At 40.9% G+C, this 17,139-nt stretch overlaps 1 protein-coding gene across 2 annotated transcripts in view; it reads left to right on the top strand.

The window, feature by feature from the left end:
* Positions 1-1,477: 1,477 nt before the first annotated feature.
* Positions 1,478-17,139, top strand: part of TPST1 (tyrosylprotein sulfotransferase 1) — a gene marked incomplete at its 3' end in the record, with an annotated part of 115,994 nt that continues 100,332 nt past the window's right edge. For both annotated transcript variants that reach the window (XM_082857220.1, XM_082857219.1), the window contains exon 1: positions 1,478-1,670. The remainder of the gene's footprint in view (positions 1,671-17,139) is intronic.

Raw genomic sequence — 17,139 nt, 5'->3', positions numbered from 1 at the left:
GGGGCTTTCAGAGGTTTGTTACCTTATTTGCTCTTTTTAAAAAATAACAGCTTATTGAGATATAATTCACATACCATACAATTCACCTACTTTAAGTACACAATTCAATTTTTTTGGATATTCACAGAATTGCACAATCATCACCACAATCAATTTTAGATGATTTTCATCAATCACTCCCCCCACAAAAGCCCCATAGCCATTAGCAATCACTTTCCATTTCCCCCCAATCTCCTCAGCCCAAGGCATCCACTAATGTACTTGCTTTTTCTATGGATTTGCCTATTCCGGACATTTCATATAAAGGGCCTCATATAATATGTGGTCTTTTGTGACTGGCTTCTTTCACCTAGCACGATATTTTCAAGATTCATCCTGTTGTAGCATGTCTCGGAACTTCACTTCTTTTTATGGCCCAATAATATTCCATTGTGTGGATATGCCATATTTTACTTATCCATTAATCAGTTGATGGACATCTGGGTTATTTCCACTTTATTGGCTACTATGAATAACGGTGCTATGAACATTCGTGTACAGATTTTTGTGTGGACTTCACTTGATCTTTACAGCAACTTTCTGAGGTACATATTCTACAGACCTCTTTCTATAGATAACAAAACTCATTCCAAGACGGTAGATAGGCATTGTGAATAAAGCTGTTATATTCCTGAGCCTATGCTTTTTCCAATGTATGTTCATAGAGTTGAAATAATTGCTTTGACAGAACCTCGTGTGGATATACCTGTAGGTATTGTGAACACGAACGGGTATTTTTCAGTTGTGAAATTTCAGCCCTCTCCCCAATGTCCCCCATCTCTTTGCCCTTTTCTCCTTTCCTAGTTTTCACTTCTTTCTTTCAAGTATCAGATCCCCGCCCCTGTGGTGGGGACAGAATCTATCACTCACTTTGGTGTGTAATGAAATGTGTGAATTTGATATTTATATTTTTGAGTCACCTCAATGAGATGAAAGCTCCTCTCTGCCAGCAACAGCACAGAGGTGGTTTCTGAAGCAAGGACAAGCAGAGAGAGGATTTCTTGGAAAAGCTCATTCTCCTGTCCTGTGCCAGGGTTTCAAGGCTGAAAGGCACCCACGCTGGAGGTTGGGGCTACGGTGGACAGCCACCTGCCCCCGCCTCGCCTCCAGCTAGGTCGCGCGCACCGTTGCTCGGCAACAACCCGCTCACACAGGTGGCGGCGGCCCCAGAACCCCGCGGGGAGCGCGCACACGCAGGGACGCAGGGACGCCCGGGCGGCCCCGACGTCAGACCCACCCCGCCCCTCAGCGCCTGTCAGACCGGGAGGGAGGCCGAGCCCCGCCCCCCTCGGGGGGGAAGGCAGCCAGCGGAGCCCACGAATCAGAGAGTCCGACATATCCCCCGGCCGGGCGCCGGGCAACCAATCGCCGCACGTGTGTGATCCCGCGCCGGTCCGGGAGGGCGGCTGCAGGCGCTAAGGCGGCGACTGGGGGAGTCGCTGCTGAGGCGGCCGCGGGCCCGGGTCGCGTCGGCGTAGCTCCGCGCGGCCGAGCCGGGCTGGCAGCAGCTGGCGCCTGGCGGTGAGAGCGGGCTCCCGGATGGGTGGAATGGCCCTCACCTAGGGCGGTGGGAGAAGCAGCTGAGCCGAGGATGCTGGGGAGGCGGCGCGGCGGCTCCTCACTCATCCCAGGTAAGGGGGACGCCGCGCTCGCTGCGGCTCGGGTCGGAGCGTCGCCCCGGCCCCGCTGTGCTCCCTCCGCCGCTCACCTAGCTCCGAGTCCCGGCCGCCTCTGTCCTGGCATCCCTCGGCCCCAGTCGCCGCCGGCCGCTGCATCTCCCCTCTGCCCTCGGGCGGTTGTCCAGCCCCGCCCCCTCAGCGCAGAGCCCGGCGGCCCGGCGCCCACCCCTTCCCCCAGCGCCGGCGTTTCCCTGTCTCGGGCTTCCTTTTAGCCCGGCTCGCCCCCGCCGTGGTCGGCCCCCCGCCCTCTCCCGCCCCCTCCGCGCCTTTCCCTCTCTCTCGCGGGGCTGGCATCGTTTCCCAGACCCCGCGGTCCTTCGGGGCGCCTGCCGGGGCTGAGACGCCCTGGCCCCCCCGGATTGGACTTTCGCCCTCACCTATACCCGGGCTTCCCTTCCTCAGTCTCACCCTATCCCTGCTCCTATACGGTGTCCTCTGGACATTTCACTCGCGCCCCCCCACCCCCGTGCCAAGTATTCCTGGGTTTTGTCCTTTTGCTCCCAGTTGCCTTCCTTCCCAACTCGCCCCTTCTCCCTTCGCTTCCATCAGCCACCGTCGCTAGCACTTCTTTTCCTTTACACTGAAACCTGCACACACTGCGACTCTCCTGAATGCCCGGTCTGTAGTTTTAACACCGTAGTTCGTCTTTCAGTGAGCTGCACCCATAACGTGTCAAGTGTATTGCCCAGAGTCTGGCACACAGTAGGCCTGGTACATGGTAGGTGCTCACACGTCTTACCATCTTCCTCCTTCCAGGCCTTTGTACTCTCCACATGGTGGTAGCAAGAGGTCCAGCATCCAAAGGGAATTGATGCGCTACCTGAAGAGTGGTATAGGAGGTGGCGGGATGAATTAGTGACTCCAAGTGTGATAGAGATTACATTGTCAGTTACTTACTGCAGTCATCCCGAAGAACTGAATTCTGCTCTCTTTGTGCCATGTGTTGTTTTATAATAATTGGCTTTGTAAAGTATTCTTAACAATGTTTGCAATGTAATTGCCCCCTTAAACCCCCCCCCCCAATCTGGTGTTTGCTGAACCTTTATTTTTTAGGGAAGAAATAGCCCCTAACTCCTAGTTGAAATAGCATTGTGTGTAAGAAGTATTTCACATGTTTATCTCCCAGCTGGATAGTCCAGTCTGCAGTGAATTTTCATCCTTTAAGAGTCTGCCGGGAGGAATCAGGTTCAGATTTCTTGGAATCAACTATTGAAGGGACCAAAATGCTTAGGAGTGGAAGTTCTGACAAGTTCTCTAAGAGTGAAAGAGAAATTAGCCACCCCCGTCCCCCTTTCTGGCTCTCAGAGGAAATGACTATAGTCGATTTTTAAAAAGAATAAAATAAGTTTGACTTTTTAAAATTATAAAAGCAGTGTTACTGGCCTCAAGCCATTCTTGCCACATTTGCTCTGATGGTTTCCAAGCCTGGATGAATCAAACAGTCGGCTTTTTCTGCTCCTTGGGTCTCCAGAGCAGGCTGGAGGAAAGTGTGTAACAGCCGCTGGTGCTGTTCTAGACTTCTGGATCCCAACTTCACTTGCACTGTCTGGAGATGCTTTGACTTACTCCTCAGCTTCCTTTTATGTACCCACACCTAATTGCTGTCTGTAGGTTTCTACCGTTCTCCTTTCCTTGTCCTACTCTTGACTTCTCTACATTGCTCATCTTGTCTCCTACTTCACAGAAGAAATTGGTGGGCATCAGCCCTGAACTCTTAAGGGTGTGTCATTTTTCTGTGTGCTTATACCTCTCTGATATCTGATCTCCTTTCCTTTTACCAGAGGAAGGTGTTACTTTCTAAGGCTGACTGACATCTTTCCTATTCTATATTCTCTCTCTTTTTCTCAGCCTGCACACATGCTCAGGTTTTCACCAACGAAAACAAACAAAAACAAAACATTGCCTTGATATGCTTTCCCTCAGATTAATGTGGTATTCCTTAGGGTTTTACTCTCTGTTCTTTTTTCTGTCCTCTAATTTCCTTGTGTGAGTACACTTCCCTTCATGGCTTTAAGTAGCACCTGTATATTTTTGGTTTTCAAAGATGTATATTCAGTCCTCATTTTTCTTGAACTTTCAGGTGTTTCGTATTTTCGTCTGTCTATTGGGTAACTATACTTGGATACTTGGTACTTCAAACTTGGTTATTTTTTCCTTTCTCTTCCCTCATCTTGCTCATCCACAAGCTTCCTATTTTAGGGTCTTCACCCTAGAAACCTTAGAATCCTCTTCTTTCCTATCATTAAGTCTACCATAGATCCTATTGTTCCTACCTGAAATTCTTTTCTTTCTCTCCTCATTGCCAGAAGATTGGTTGAGGTCTGGGTTATGTTTTTCCTGAACAGAGTAGGCCGTTTTCAACCCAGGCTCTACTTGAAAACCACCTGGGGAGCTTTTAAAGGTTAAGGATGAGGGGATCAAGGCATCCAGGAGATTCTGATTCTTGGTCTGGTGTGGGGCCAGACCTTTTCATTTAAAAAATGTTTCTCCTCTTGTAAAAATAAAATACAGTGTGTGTGTATGAAAAAAAAAAGTTTCTCATGTGGCAGTAACAGGCAGCTAGGGCTGAGAACTGGCTTGAGAGCTCTAAGAGGGAGTGAGAACCCTGAGGAACTATATATAGCATTTAACTCATCCTTTATAAATCAGCATAAATGTCACTTTTGTTGGCATGGTTAGTTGCCTACTTTCCTGATATTTTGTACATGTGCCTATTAAACTACTTATCACATTTTATTTAAATTATTTCTCATGGGCCCATTTTTGTCATGACTAGGAGTTCCTTGAGGTCTGGGATTATGCCTAAAGGTAAACTACTGTTTCTTATACTACTCGGAGCACTTCTGATACCAAACATGTAGGTCTTCCCCTCACATTAAATACTTCTCCAACTCTCCAGGCTACAACTGGGTATTCTACAATTCAACTTAATTATTACTAACTACCTGGATTTAGTGCAGACCCCACAGATTAAGGACTCAGTCCTGCACGACTCCTCCCAACTTCAGACCAATCACAAGTCCTAGATTGTGACCTGTACTTCTGACCAATTGGGTATAAACTGGGGCTTCCCACAGCTCCCTCCTCAGGTCAGTAATTTGCTATAATGGCTCACAGAACTCAGGAAAGCTCTTTACTTACCTTTACCCATTTACTGTATTATAAAGGCTGTAACTCAGGAACAGCCAGATGGAAGAGATGCATAGGGCAAGGTATGTGGGAAGGGGCATGGAGCTTCCATGAGCTTCCATGCCTCTTCTGGGCTCGCCATCCTCCCAGCACTTCAGTGTATTCACCAGCCTGGAAGCTTTCCCAACCCCTTTATTTAGGATTTTCATGGAGGCTTCATTACGTAGGCATACTTGATTAAATCACTGGCCGCTGGTTATTAGCTTCTTTCCCCTTCCAGAGGTCAGGGGTTGATTCCTCTGGCAACCAGCTCCCATTTTCCCAGGTGTGGTTGAAAGGACCCTATTATGAATAACAAAAGATGTTCCTCTCACCCCTATCAAGAAATTTAAGGGTCTTAGGAGCTCTATGCTAGGAACCAGGGATGAAGATTGATACACTGTTCTATTCTACAATAAATCTTATAATATCACAATATCACAGTGCCTTATTTATCTGTTCATCACTGCCTTGCACAATACTTGGTATATTTTAGAAATGATAAAAATTGGCTGAATGAATCAGTTGGTAAATAATGTAAAACAGATCACTGAATTCACGGTTTTGCAAGCTGACCAGCTGTTTCTTTTTTGGCTGCTTAACAGGTCACTGGTCATACCTGCACAGTCATTCTTGTTTTAAAAACACACACACTCTATAAATTAGAGTGCATTAAGAGAAATATTTGCTCTTATGCTTTGGCTTTTAAGATGGTTAAACTATGACAGTATTATAGAAGTTCATTCAGGCTTTCTCTTTAGCAGATACTATTTAAAATAGATTTTATTTCATATGGTTGAAGCAGATATATCTTTTTTAAACAAATAGCTCTGATTTTAGGCTTATAAGCTTTGGAATCTTTAAAACAAAAACTGTCCAATTGATAAAGATCTTGAACAGTGGCAGAACTTTCTTTTTTTTTTTTTTTTTTTTGGCAGTACGCGGGCCTCTCACTGTTTTGGCCGGACGCGCAGGCTCAGCGGTCATGGCTCACGGGCCAGCCGCACCGCGGCATGTGGGATCTTCCCGGACCGGGGCACGAACCCGTGTCCCCTGCATCGACAGGCGGACTCTCAACCACTGCGCCACCAGGGAAGCCAGAGCTTTCTTTTTAACTAAGAGAATTAAGGAAGTAGGATTAAAGCCATCTACCTATGTGAATAGCATTGGTGATGGTGAGGGGGGAAAATCTGTAATTCTCAAATATTTAATTACTGTTATAGGAAAAACTTGTAATTGCTCATATAGTAATATCAGCATATTTTATAATTCCTCAGAGCTAAGATGTAAACTGTAGAGTAGTTTGCCGTTTTTTAGTTTTTAGTTTTTGTTTTTGTTTTTTTTTTTTGGCCATGCCGGGCAGCTCTTGGGGTCTTAGTTCCCCGACCAGGGGTCGAACCCTAGCCCCTGGCAGTGGGAGCGCTGAGTCCTAACCACTGGACCACTGGAAACCAATGGATTCCCTGTTTCTTAGTTTTCTTAAGACTTTGTCAGCTATGTCTCTTTATAGAATTTGTGGTTGACAGGTCTTTACTTTCAGCATTTGAAAAATGCCACTTCCTTCAGATATCCATGATTTCAGATGAGAAATCTTCTGTCATTGGGATTTGTGTTTCCCTATAGCTAATGTATCCTCTCTTCCTGGCTGCTTTAAAGATTTTTTCTTTGTCTTCAGTTTTCAGAAGTTTAATTATGGTACGTCTTAGCATGGATTATTTTGGGTATATCCTATTTGGAATTCTGTTAGCTTCTTGAACTGTGAGTTAATGTCATTTGCCAAATTTGGGATATTTTCAGCCATTTCTTAGAATAACTTTTCAGCCCCACTCTCTTTTCTTTCTGTGACTCTGATGATACAAATATTAGGTCTTTTGTTACTGTCCTACAGGGCATGAGGCATTCTTTTTTTTTTTCCTCTGGTGCTCAGATTGGGTAATTCTTAATGTTCTACTTCTAGTTTCAAGTTTGCTCCTTCTTTCTTCTGTCATATTCATTCTGCTGTTGAGCCCATCCAGTGAGGTTTTGTTTTGTTATTGTATTTTTCAGTTCTGTAACTTCCATTTGATTTTTTTCTGTTTGTCTTCTCTTTCTTTGATAATATTTTCTATTTTGTTTGTTTTGTTTCAAGAATATGTCTCATTGCTCATTAAAGCATGATGACTGCTATAAAATTCTTGTCAGATAATTCCAACATCCGATTCATCTTGGTGTTAGTCTATGTTAATGTCTTTATTCATTCAAGTTGTGATTTTCCTGGTTCTTGGTGTGATGAGTGACTTTTGATTGTGTCCTGGACAGTTTTGATATTTTTGTTAGGAGACTCTGGATCCTATTTAAATCTTTTATTTTATAGGTGAGAGAGATTAAAAGTTATAAACTTCCAGTTATAAAATAAATAAATCTTGGGGGTGTAATATACAGCATAGGGAATATAGTCAATAATATTGTAATAACTTTGTATGGTGACAGATGGCAACTAGACTTATGGTAGTGATCATTTTGTAATGTATAAAAATATTGACTCACTATGTTGTACACCTGAAATTAATATAAATTGTAAGTCAGTTACACTTCAATTAAAAAATGCCTTCTATTTTAGTAGGCAGTCACCCTAAAAAGTTTAATGCGTAGGGCCCAGCCTACTTTCTTTTTTTGGTAGCAGCTTTATTGAGCTATAATTCACATACCATACATTCACCCATTTAAGGTGTAAATTTTTTTTAGTATATTTACAGGGTTGTGCAACCCTTACTACAGTCAATTTTAGGACATTTTCAAGAAACTGCACACTCCTTACTTGTCACCTCCAACTCTCCCACTTGTCATCCCCTCCATCCCTAGGCAACTGCTACTCTGTTTTCTCTCTGTATAGATTTGCTTATTCAGGACATTTCATATAAATGTAATCATACAATATGTAGTCCTTTGTTACTGGTTTCTTTCACTTTGCATGTTTTCAAGGTTCTTCCATGTTGTAGAATGTATCAATATTTTATTTCTTTTTCTTGCTGAATAATATTCTATTTTATGCATAGACCACGTTTATATATTAATCAGTTGATGGGTGTTTGGGTTGTTTTTACATTTTGGCTGTTATGACTAATGCCGCTGTGAACATCTGTGTACAAGTTTTTGCGTGGACATGTTTCATTTCTCTTGGATATATACCTATGGGTGGAATTGCTGGGTCATGTGGTAACTCTAGAACTGTAGGTCTAATATCTTGAGGAACTACCAGACTGTTTTCCAAAATGGCTACCCTATTTTACATTTCTATTAGCAAGAAATGAGGGTTCCAATTTTTCCACCTCGTTGCCAAGACTTGTTATTATCTGACCTTCGTATTTTAGCTATCCGAATGGGTATGAAGTAATATCTCATTGTGGTTTTGATTGCATTTCCCTGATGGCTAATGATGTTGAGCATCTTTTCATGTGCTTTTTGGCTATTTGTATATCTTTGGAGGAATATCTGTTCCTTTGTCCATTTTTAAATTGAATTATTTGTCCTTCTGTTGTTGAGTTGTAAGATTTCTTTATATATTCTGGATACTAGACCCTTATCAGATATGATTTGCAGATACAAATCTCCTGTTCTGTAGGTGTCTTTTCACTTTCTTTCTTTCTTTCTTTTTTAAAATTTATTTATTTTACTCGTTTATTTTTGGCTGTGTTGGGTCTTCATTGCTGCGCGCAGACTTTCTCTAGTTGCGGCGAGCGGGGGCTACTCTTTGTTGTGGTGCGCGGGCTTCTCATTGCGGTGGCTTCTCTTATTGCGGAGCACAGGCTTAGTTGCTCTGCAGCATGTGGGATCTTCCCAGACCAGGGCTCGAACCCATGTCCCCTGCATTGGCAGTGGTTAAGTGGATTCTTAACCACTGTGCCACCAGGGAAGCCCTCTTTTCACTTTCTTGATGGCACAAAGGTTTTTAATTTTGATTAAGTCAAGTTTGTCTTCTTTTTTTCTTTCGTTGCTTGCGCTTTATGTTTCATATTTAAGAAACCATTGCCTGATTCAAGGTCATGAAAGCTTACTCCGATGTTTTCTTCCAAGAGTTTTATAGTTTCAGCTCTTACATTTAGATCTTTAATCCACTTTTGTGAATTTTGTATGTGGTATGAGATAGGGGTCCAACCTCATTTTTTGCTATAGATATTCAGTTGTCTTAGCACCATATGTTGAAAATACTATTCTTTCTCCCTTTGAATTGTCTTGGCACTCTTGTCTGGTTGGAATTTTGATAGAGATTGCATTGAACTTGTAGATCAGTTTGGGGAATATTGCCATCTTAACTGTATTATTCTTCCAATCCATGAGCATGTAATGACTTTTCACTTATTTAGATCTTCTTTAATTTACTTCAGTAGTGTTTTCTAGTTTTCAGTGTACAAGTTTTGCATTTTTTGGTTAAATGTATTTCTTAATATTTTATTTAGTTATTTTTTTTTTGCGGTACATGGGCCTCTCACCGTTGTGGCCTCTCCTGTTGCGGAGCACAGGATCCAGACGCACAGGCTCCAGACGCACAGGCTCAGTGGCCATGGCTCACGGGCCCAACCGCTCCGTGGCATGCGGGATCCTCCCGGACCGGGGCACGAACCCGTGTCCCCCGCATCGGCAGGTGGACTCTCAACCACTGTGCCACCAGGGAAGCCCAATATTTTATTCTTTTGGTGCTATTGTAAGTGGAATTCTTTTCTCAATTTTGTTTTTGGATTTTTATTGATAGTATATAGAAATATAATTGAATTCTTTATATTAGTCATGTACCTTAAAACCATACCAAATTAATTTAATAGTTCTGATAGTTTTTTAGTGACTTATTAGGATTTTATATATACATGATATATAATCTCTGAAGAGAGATAGTCTTACTTCTTCCTTCCAATCTGGATTGTTTTTCTTTTCTTTTTCTTGTCTCACTGCCCTGGCTAGAATCTCCTGTATAATACTGAATAGAAATGGTGAGAGTGTACATCCTGTCTTGTTCCTGATATTAGGGGGAATCGTTAAATGTGAAGTTAGCTGTGGGTTTTCTTAGATGTCCTTTTTCAAGTTGATGATGTTCTCTATTTCTAGTTTATTCATTGTGTTTATCATGAAAGAGTGTTGGATTTTGTCCAATGCTTTTTTCAGTGCCTATTTGAGATCATGTGGTTTTTGCTCTTTTGTATGACATTAATTGATTTTCATATGTTGAAGCAACTTTGCATGCATGGAATACACCACATTTGGTCATGATGTATGATTCTCTATATATGTTGTTGGATTTGGTTTGCTGCTATTTTGTTGAGGATTTTTGCATTTATATAATAAATGTTTATTTATAGTTTTCTTGTATTGTCTTCGTCTGGTTTTGAAATCAGGAAAATTGGCTTCATAGGATGAGTTGGGAAGTGTTCCCATCTCTTCTGTATTTTGGAAGAGTTTGTTAAGGGTTGGTGTTCATTCTTTTTTTTTTGTGGTACGCGGGCCTCTCACTGTTGTGGCCTCTCCCGTTGCGGAGCACAGGCTCCGGACGTGCAGGCCCAGCGGCCATGGCTCACGGGCCCAGCCGCTCTGCGGCATGTGGGATCCTCCCGGACCGGGGCACAACCCCATGTCCCCTGCATCGGCAGGCGGACTCTCAGTCACTGTGCCACCAGGGAAGCCCTGGTGTTCATTCTTAATGTTTCACAGAATTCACCTGTGAAGCCATCTGGTCCTGGGCTTTTCTTTGTGGGATGTTTTTGATTATTTATTCAATTTCTTTACTTGTTATAGCTTTATTCAAATTACTTCTTTGTGAGTTGATTTGAGCAGTTTGTGTCTTCTGGGGATTTGTCCATTTCACCTAGGTTTTGTAATTTGTTATATTACAATTTTTATAGTATTCCATACAAGCCTTTATAATCATTCTTACTTATGTAAAGTTGGTAGTAATTTCAGTAATTTGGTCTTTAGTAATTTGGGTCTTCTCTCTTTTGTTCTTGTTCACTCTAACTAAATGATCGTCAATTCTGTTGATCTTTTCAAAGAACTGACTTTTTGTTTTGTTGATTTTCTCTATTCTTTTATTCTCTATTGTATTTATTTCACGAATTATTTCCTTCTGTCTGCTGGCTTTGGGTTTAGTTTGTTCTTCTTTTTCTAGTGTCTTAAAGCGTACAGTTTGGTTGTTGATTTGAGATCTTTTTAATTTTTAAAATTAAAAAAAATCTTTAATTCAGATATAATTGACATATAACATTGTGTACGTTTAAGGTGTGTAACATGTTGACTTGAGGTCTTTTTTTTAAATACAGGTGTTTACAACGATAAATTTTCTCATAGCATGGCTCTTGCTGCTTTTGTCACGTCCCATAAGTTTTGGTTTCTATCGCAAAGTATTTTTCTTTGTTTTGGCTGTGTCGGGTCTTAGTTGCAGCATGCAGGATCTTCATTGAGGCATTCGGGATCTTTTGTTGTGGCACGTTGGCTTCTCTCTAGTTGTGGTGCACGGTCTTCTCTAGCAGGCTTCTCTCTAGTTGTGGCATGCAGGCTCCAGGGCACATGGGCTCTGTAGTTTTGTGGCATGCAGGCTCTCTCCTTGAGGTGCACAAGCTCAGTAGTTGTGACATGTGGGCTTAGTTGCCCCATGGCATGTGGGATCTTAGTTCCCTGACCAGGGATTGAACCTGTGTCCCCTGTGTTGGGAGGTGGATTCTTTACCACTGGACCACCAGGGATGTCCCCCAAAATATCTTCTAACTTCCCATATGATTTTTTGGCTCATTGGTTGTTTAGGGGAGTGGTGTTTATTTTCACATCTTTGTAAATTTCTTAAATTATTTTCCCGTTATTGTTTTCTAATTTCATTCCATTTTTGTTGGAGAATATAGTTTGTATGATTTCAATCCTTTAAATTTACGGAGACTTCTTTTATGGCCTGTTTTAGAGAATGTTACCTGTGCACTTGAAAACAATGTATATTCTGCTATTGTTGCTTGGACTGTTTTATAGATGTTTGTTAGATTTTGTTGGTTTGTAGTGTTGTTCGAGTCTTCTGGTTCCTTGCTGATCTTTTGTGTGGTTGTGTTATCCATATTGAAAGTAGAGTATTGAAGCCTCCAACTGTTATTGTTGAATTGTCTATTTCTCCTTTCAATTCTGTCAGATGTTGCTTCGTATATTTGGGGGTTCTGTTATTAGGTGCATATATGTTTATAATTGTTATATCTTCTTGATAGATTTGTCCTCTTGTAATTATAAAAATGTTCCTTGTCTTTAGTAACAATTTTTATCTTACAGTGCATTGTATCTGATGCTAGTATAGCTACTCCAGAGTCTTTTGGCTACTGTTTATGTGTGTGTATTTTTCTCTCCTTTTGCTTTCAGCCCACTTAGTCTTTGAGTCTAAAGTATGTCTTGTAGAAATCATATATTTGGATTTTTTTAAATTGTTTTTTGTTTTCGTTTTGGTCCCTTCTGCCAATCCTCACCTCTTGAGTGTGTAATCGATTTACATTTAATGTAATTACTGGTATATTAGGATTTATGTTTTCCATTTTACTATTTGTTTTCTATATGTTTTATGTCTTTTTAGTTTCTCTATTCCTCCATTACTGCCTTTTTGTATTAAATATTTTCTAGGATATGTTTTAATTAGCTTGTTATTTCTTTTATTATAATTTTCTTTATTTTCCTGGTGATTACAGTTAGTATCTTAGAGCAATCTCTTTTGGATTAATACCAACTTAATTTCAATAGTATGCAAAACTTTGTTTTAATAGAGTTCTGTTCATTTCCTCCTTCTTTATGTTCTTATTGTCATTCAAACTGCATATTTTATAATAAAATCCCATCAACAGTTATTTAATTATTGCTTTATGCAGTTGTCATTTAATTCATGTAGGAAAAGAGTTATGAACAAAAATATCTTTATACTGCCTTTTGTATTTATCTGTGTAGTTATCTTTATTAGTGCTTATTTCTTCATGTGGATTTGGGTTACTGTCTAGTGTCTTTTTATTTCATCATTAAGGACTCCCTTTATTTCTTATACAGCAGCCCTTCCAGCGATGAATTCTTTCAGTTTTGTTTAGTGGGGATATCTTAATTTCTCTTTCTTCTTTTTTTTTTAAAAGAGATAGTTAGTTTTTAAATTATTTGTTTATTTATTTTTTAGATTTTTTAAAAAATTTAATTTAATTAATTAATTTTTTGGCTGTGTTGGATCTTCGTTGCTGTGCGCGGGCTTTCTCTAGATGTGGCAAGTGGGAGCTACTCTTCGTTGCCGTGCTCAGGCTTCTCCTTGTGGTGGCTTCTCTGGCTGCGGAGTGCAGGCTCTAGGTGCACGGGCTTCAGTAGTTGTGGCATGTGGGCTCTAGAGTGCAGGCTAAGTAGTTGTGGCACACAGGCGTATTTGCTCCATGACATGTGGGATCTTCCCGGACCGCGGATCGAACCCATGTCCCCTGCATTGGCAGGTGGATTCCTAGCCACTGCACCACCAGGGAAGTCCCTCTCCTTCATTTTTGAAGGATAGTTTTGCTGGATTTAGAATTCTTGATTGATAGTCTTTTTCCTTTTCTTTTAGCACTGCGAATATGTTATCCCACTGTCTCTGGCCTCTGTGGTTTTGATGAGAAGTCAGCTTTTCATCTTATTGAGGATTTTGAATGCGATGAGTCACTTTTTTCTTGGTACCTTCAATAACCTCTGTTTTTGGCTTCTGACAGTTTGATTATAATGTGTCTAGCTGTATATCTCTTTGATTTATCCTACTTGGTGTTTATCTCGTTCCTCAGTTGTTAAGATTAATGTTTTTCACTGAATTTAGGGTGTTTTCAGCCATTTATTTATGTAACTCTTGATTTTTTCCTCTTTTTGTCTCCTCTGGGACTTCTGCATATTTTGGTGTGCTTGATGATATCCCAGAGATCTGAGGCTGAATTCACTTTTGTTCATTCTTCTTTCTGTTTTTCAGACTAGAAAATCAATCTCTCTTTAAGTCTGCAGATTCTTCAGCTAGCTTAAATCTGCTGTTGAGCCCCTCTAGTGAATTTTTCATTTTAATTATTATACTTTAACTCCAGAATTTCTGCTTGGTTCTTTTTTTAAAGAATAATTTTTATCTCTATTGATACTCCCTATTTGGTGAGAAATTCTCATAATTCCTTTAAATTCTTCAGACATGATCTCCTTTAGTTCTTTTTTTTTTTTTTTTGTGGTACGCGGGCCTCTCACTGTTGTGGCCTCTCCCGTTGCAGAGCACAGGCTCCGGACGCGCAGGCTCAGTGGCCATGGCTAACGGGCCCAGCCGCTCCGCAGCATGTGGGATCTTCCTGGACCGGGGCATGAACCCGTGTCCCCTGCATCAGCAGGCAGACTCTCAACCACTGCGCCACCAGGGAAGTCCTCCTTTAGTTCTTTGAACATAGTTACAAAAGCTGATTTAAAGTCCTTGTCTAGTAAGTCCAACATCTGAGCTTCCTTAAGGATAGTTTCTGTTGACTGCCCTTTTTTCCCCTGTGTTTGGGTCATACTCTCTTGTTTCTTTGTGTGTCTCATAGTTTTTGCTGAAAATGGACATTTTAAATAATATAATGTAGCTACTCTGAAAATCACCCTCTCTCCCAGGGTTTGTTGTTGTTGCTATTAGTTTTGTTACTTTTTTGGACTAATTCTGTAAACCCTGTACTCTTTGTCCTGTGTAACCACTGAAGTCTCTGCTTGGTTTGCTTAGTGGTTAGCTAATGATTGGGCAGATTTCCTTATGTCTTGAACCCATAAGTCTCCTAACCTTGTTGAGGGACTGTGTGTGTGTGTGTGTGTGTGTGTGTGTGTGTGTGTGTGTGTGTTGTGGCTCCCTTAATGCACCAGAAGTTTGCATTGTGCCTTAGTCTTTACTTCCTGGTTGTGTAGAATATCAGGGTCAGCCAGAGGTGAGAGAATAGGGCCTTCCTAGGTCTTTCCTGGGCATGTGCATGCCTTCTAGATTACTAAAAATATGTTGGAGCTTTTCTAAACCCTCTACATCTCATTCCTCAGTTTTTCCTTTTAAGTTTTTTGATCAATATATTGTTTGCCCCAATTGTTATTGCCACTGCAGACAGCTATGGCATTAAAAAATTGTCTCTGGTTATTTTAACAAAAGCCTTGGGGATAGAATTGTTTACATTGAGGGTGCTCTGATTCAGGTCCAATAAAGATAAGCCCTGAGAATGGAGTTTTTCCAGTGAACTGCTAGACTGGTTAAGTAATACAATTCTTTGGAGTTGTGGTTTCAGAGGGAGCGCCTAACCTCTTCTGCTCCCTTGAGTGGCTACTGGACTGCTGTTATTCCCACCTACCGTGTTTGCAGGTTGTTGATTTCCCAGGCTTCCATGGAGCTGGAAGGAGGGAAATAGGACAAATTGAAATGCCATAAAGCTTGCTCTGCTTGCTGAAATCCAGCTGCTTTTCATGACTAAATGTTTTTTAGATTGTTGCAAGCCTTTGGTTTTCAGATTTATGAAAAAGTTGATTTTGACCATTTGTGTCAGTGTTCTCATTAATTTTATGGAAGATCAGACTTTTAGAGGTCCTACTCTGCCATGCTGGATGTGTTTCCTTCAGCCTTTTCTTACATTTATGTAGTAGAAGAGTTTCATGCATTAGATTTTAGCACATTTTTTTAGGTTACTGACAACTTTGAGATAATACATTTTTGTTTTTCCAGTTTTCTTTGCTTTTGTTCCCATACACTCTGGTTAAACTGATTACTTAACATTTTCTGAATACATGCTATACTCTTCCACTTTGAGGCTTCTTATTATCTTATTTTCTCTGCTCAAAATACTCTTTCTTCCCTCAGTCCCACAGTTGGAGTCCTGCTTATCTTCTAAGATTCATTCTGATGTCATTTTCTTCATTTAGCTTTTTATGAGCCCATGGATGTGATCCTTTATTGGAAAACTTGTATTCTTTTTCATACCTTTTATATGATCTTATACTTTCATCATGTGTGTATATATGTGTGTGTGTGTGTGTGTATGTGTGTGTGTGTGTGTGTGTATGTGTATAGTAGGCATACATAGTTTATTGTCTTTTTCCCCTGCTGAGTTGCTAGTTCTTTGAAGCCAAATGATGAATCATACTTACTTATGTGCTCAGTAAATGGTTGTTTAATTCAAGTGTAAGTGTAAGGTTTCATAGCAAGAATGCTCCACATTTTAGGTATTTTACTGGGAATTGCATTTTGTTCATTTATTTTTGAACTGAAGGAAAATGTCTACTCTGGAAAAATATAACAATACATAGTTGTACACACACTATACTATATAGTCCTTGGTAAGGTGCAGGAAGGTGAGACTATAAAGGCAAAATCCAGCTTTTCCCATAGAGATTGTTATAATAGTGGTTTCTGATCAAAGATTTGATACCCAGATTTTTATAGAGAAGATCACAGAATTCCAGCTCTGAGTAACTTTGTGTCAGAGGCATAATTTCTCACGACAGAAGTGGGAACTTATTTACATGTGAGAGTGACTGTGCTGAAGCAAAACTAAACTGCTAAAAAACACAGGAAATGTAGAGCTACTTCTTGACATGCTAGATTTTAGCTTCCGTGTATGTCTGTTATCTCTTAGGACCAGATCTAGCTCTCCATTCTTTTTTTTTTTCTTTTTTTTTTAGCTCTCCGTTCTTAACGCTATCTAGATAAAATCATCAGGGACTTGCAGAAAGTGTGCAAAAATGCATGCTGTTCATTTATGCAAATAAAGCAGAATGCATACATGGATTTAGAGTTTTCGTCTATCATTCTAATTAGATCTAAGATGATCGAAATAGGATAATTCAAAAATCCACAGGGACTTACCTGGTGATGCAGTGGTTAAGAATCTGGCTGCCAATGCAGCGGACACGGGTTTGAGCCCTGGTCCGGGAAGATCCCACATGCTGTGGAGCAACTAAGCCCGTGCACCACAACTACTGAGCCTGTGCTCTAGAGCCTGTGAGCCACAACTACTGAGCTCACGTGCCACAACTACCGAAGCCTGCACACCTAGAGCCTGTGCTCCACAACAAAGAGAAACTACTGCAATGAGAAGCCTGTGCACCATAATGAAGAGTAGCCCCCGCTCACTGCAACTAGAGAAAGCTCACACACAGCAACGAAGACCCAACGCAGCCATAAATTTAAAAATAAATAAATAAATGTATTAAAAAACAAAAGCTAGGTACATTTTTTAAACCATATGCTAATGAAAACCTTATAACACTATCAGAGTCTTAAATTCACTTCATTTGC

This window comes from Leucopleurus acutus (assembly GCF_964270905.1).
Source record: "Leucopleurus acutus genome assembly, chromosome: 16".
Taxonomy (NCBI): Eukaryota; Metazoa; Chordata; class Mammalia; order Artiodactyla; family Delphinidae; genus Leucopleurus; species Leucopleurus acutus.
The sequence above is the reverse complement of the archived record's forward strand: the minus strand, read 5'-3'. Positions and strand labels throughout refer to the sequence as shown.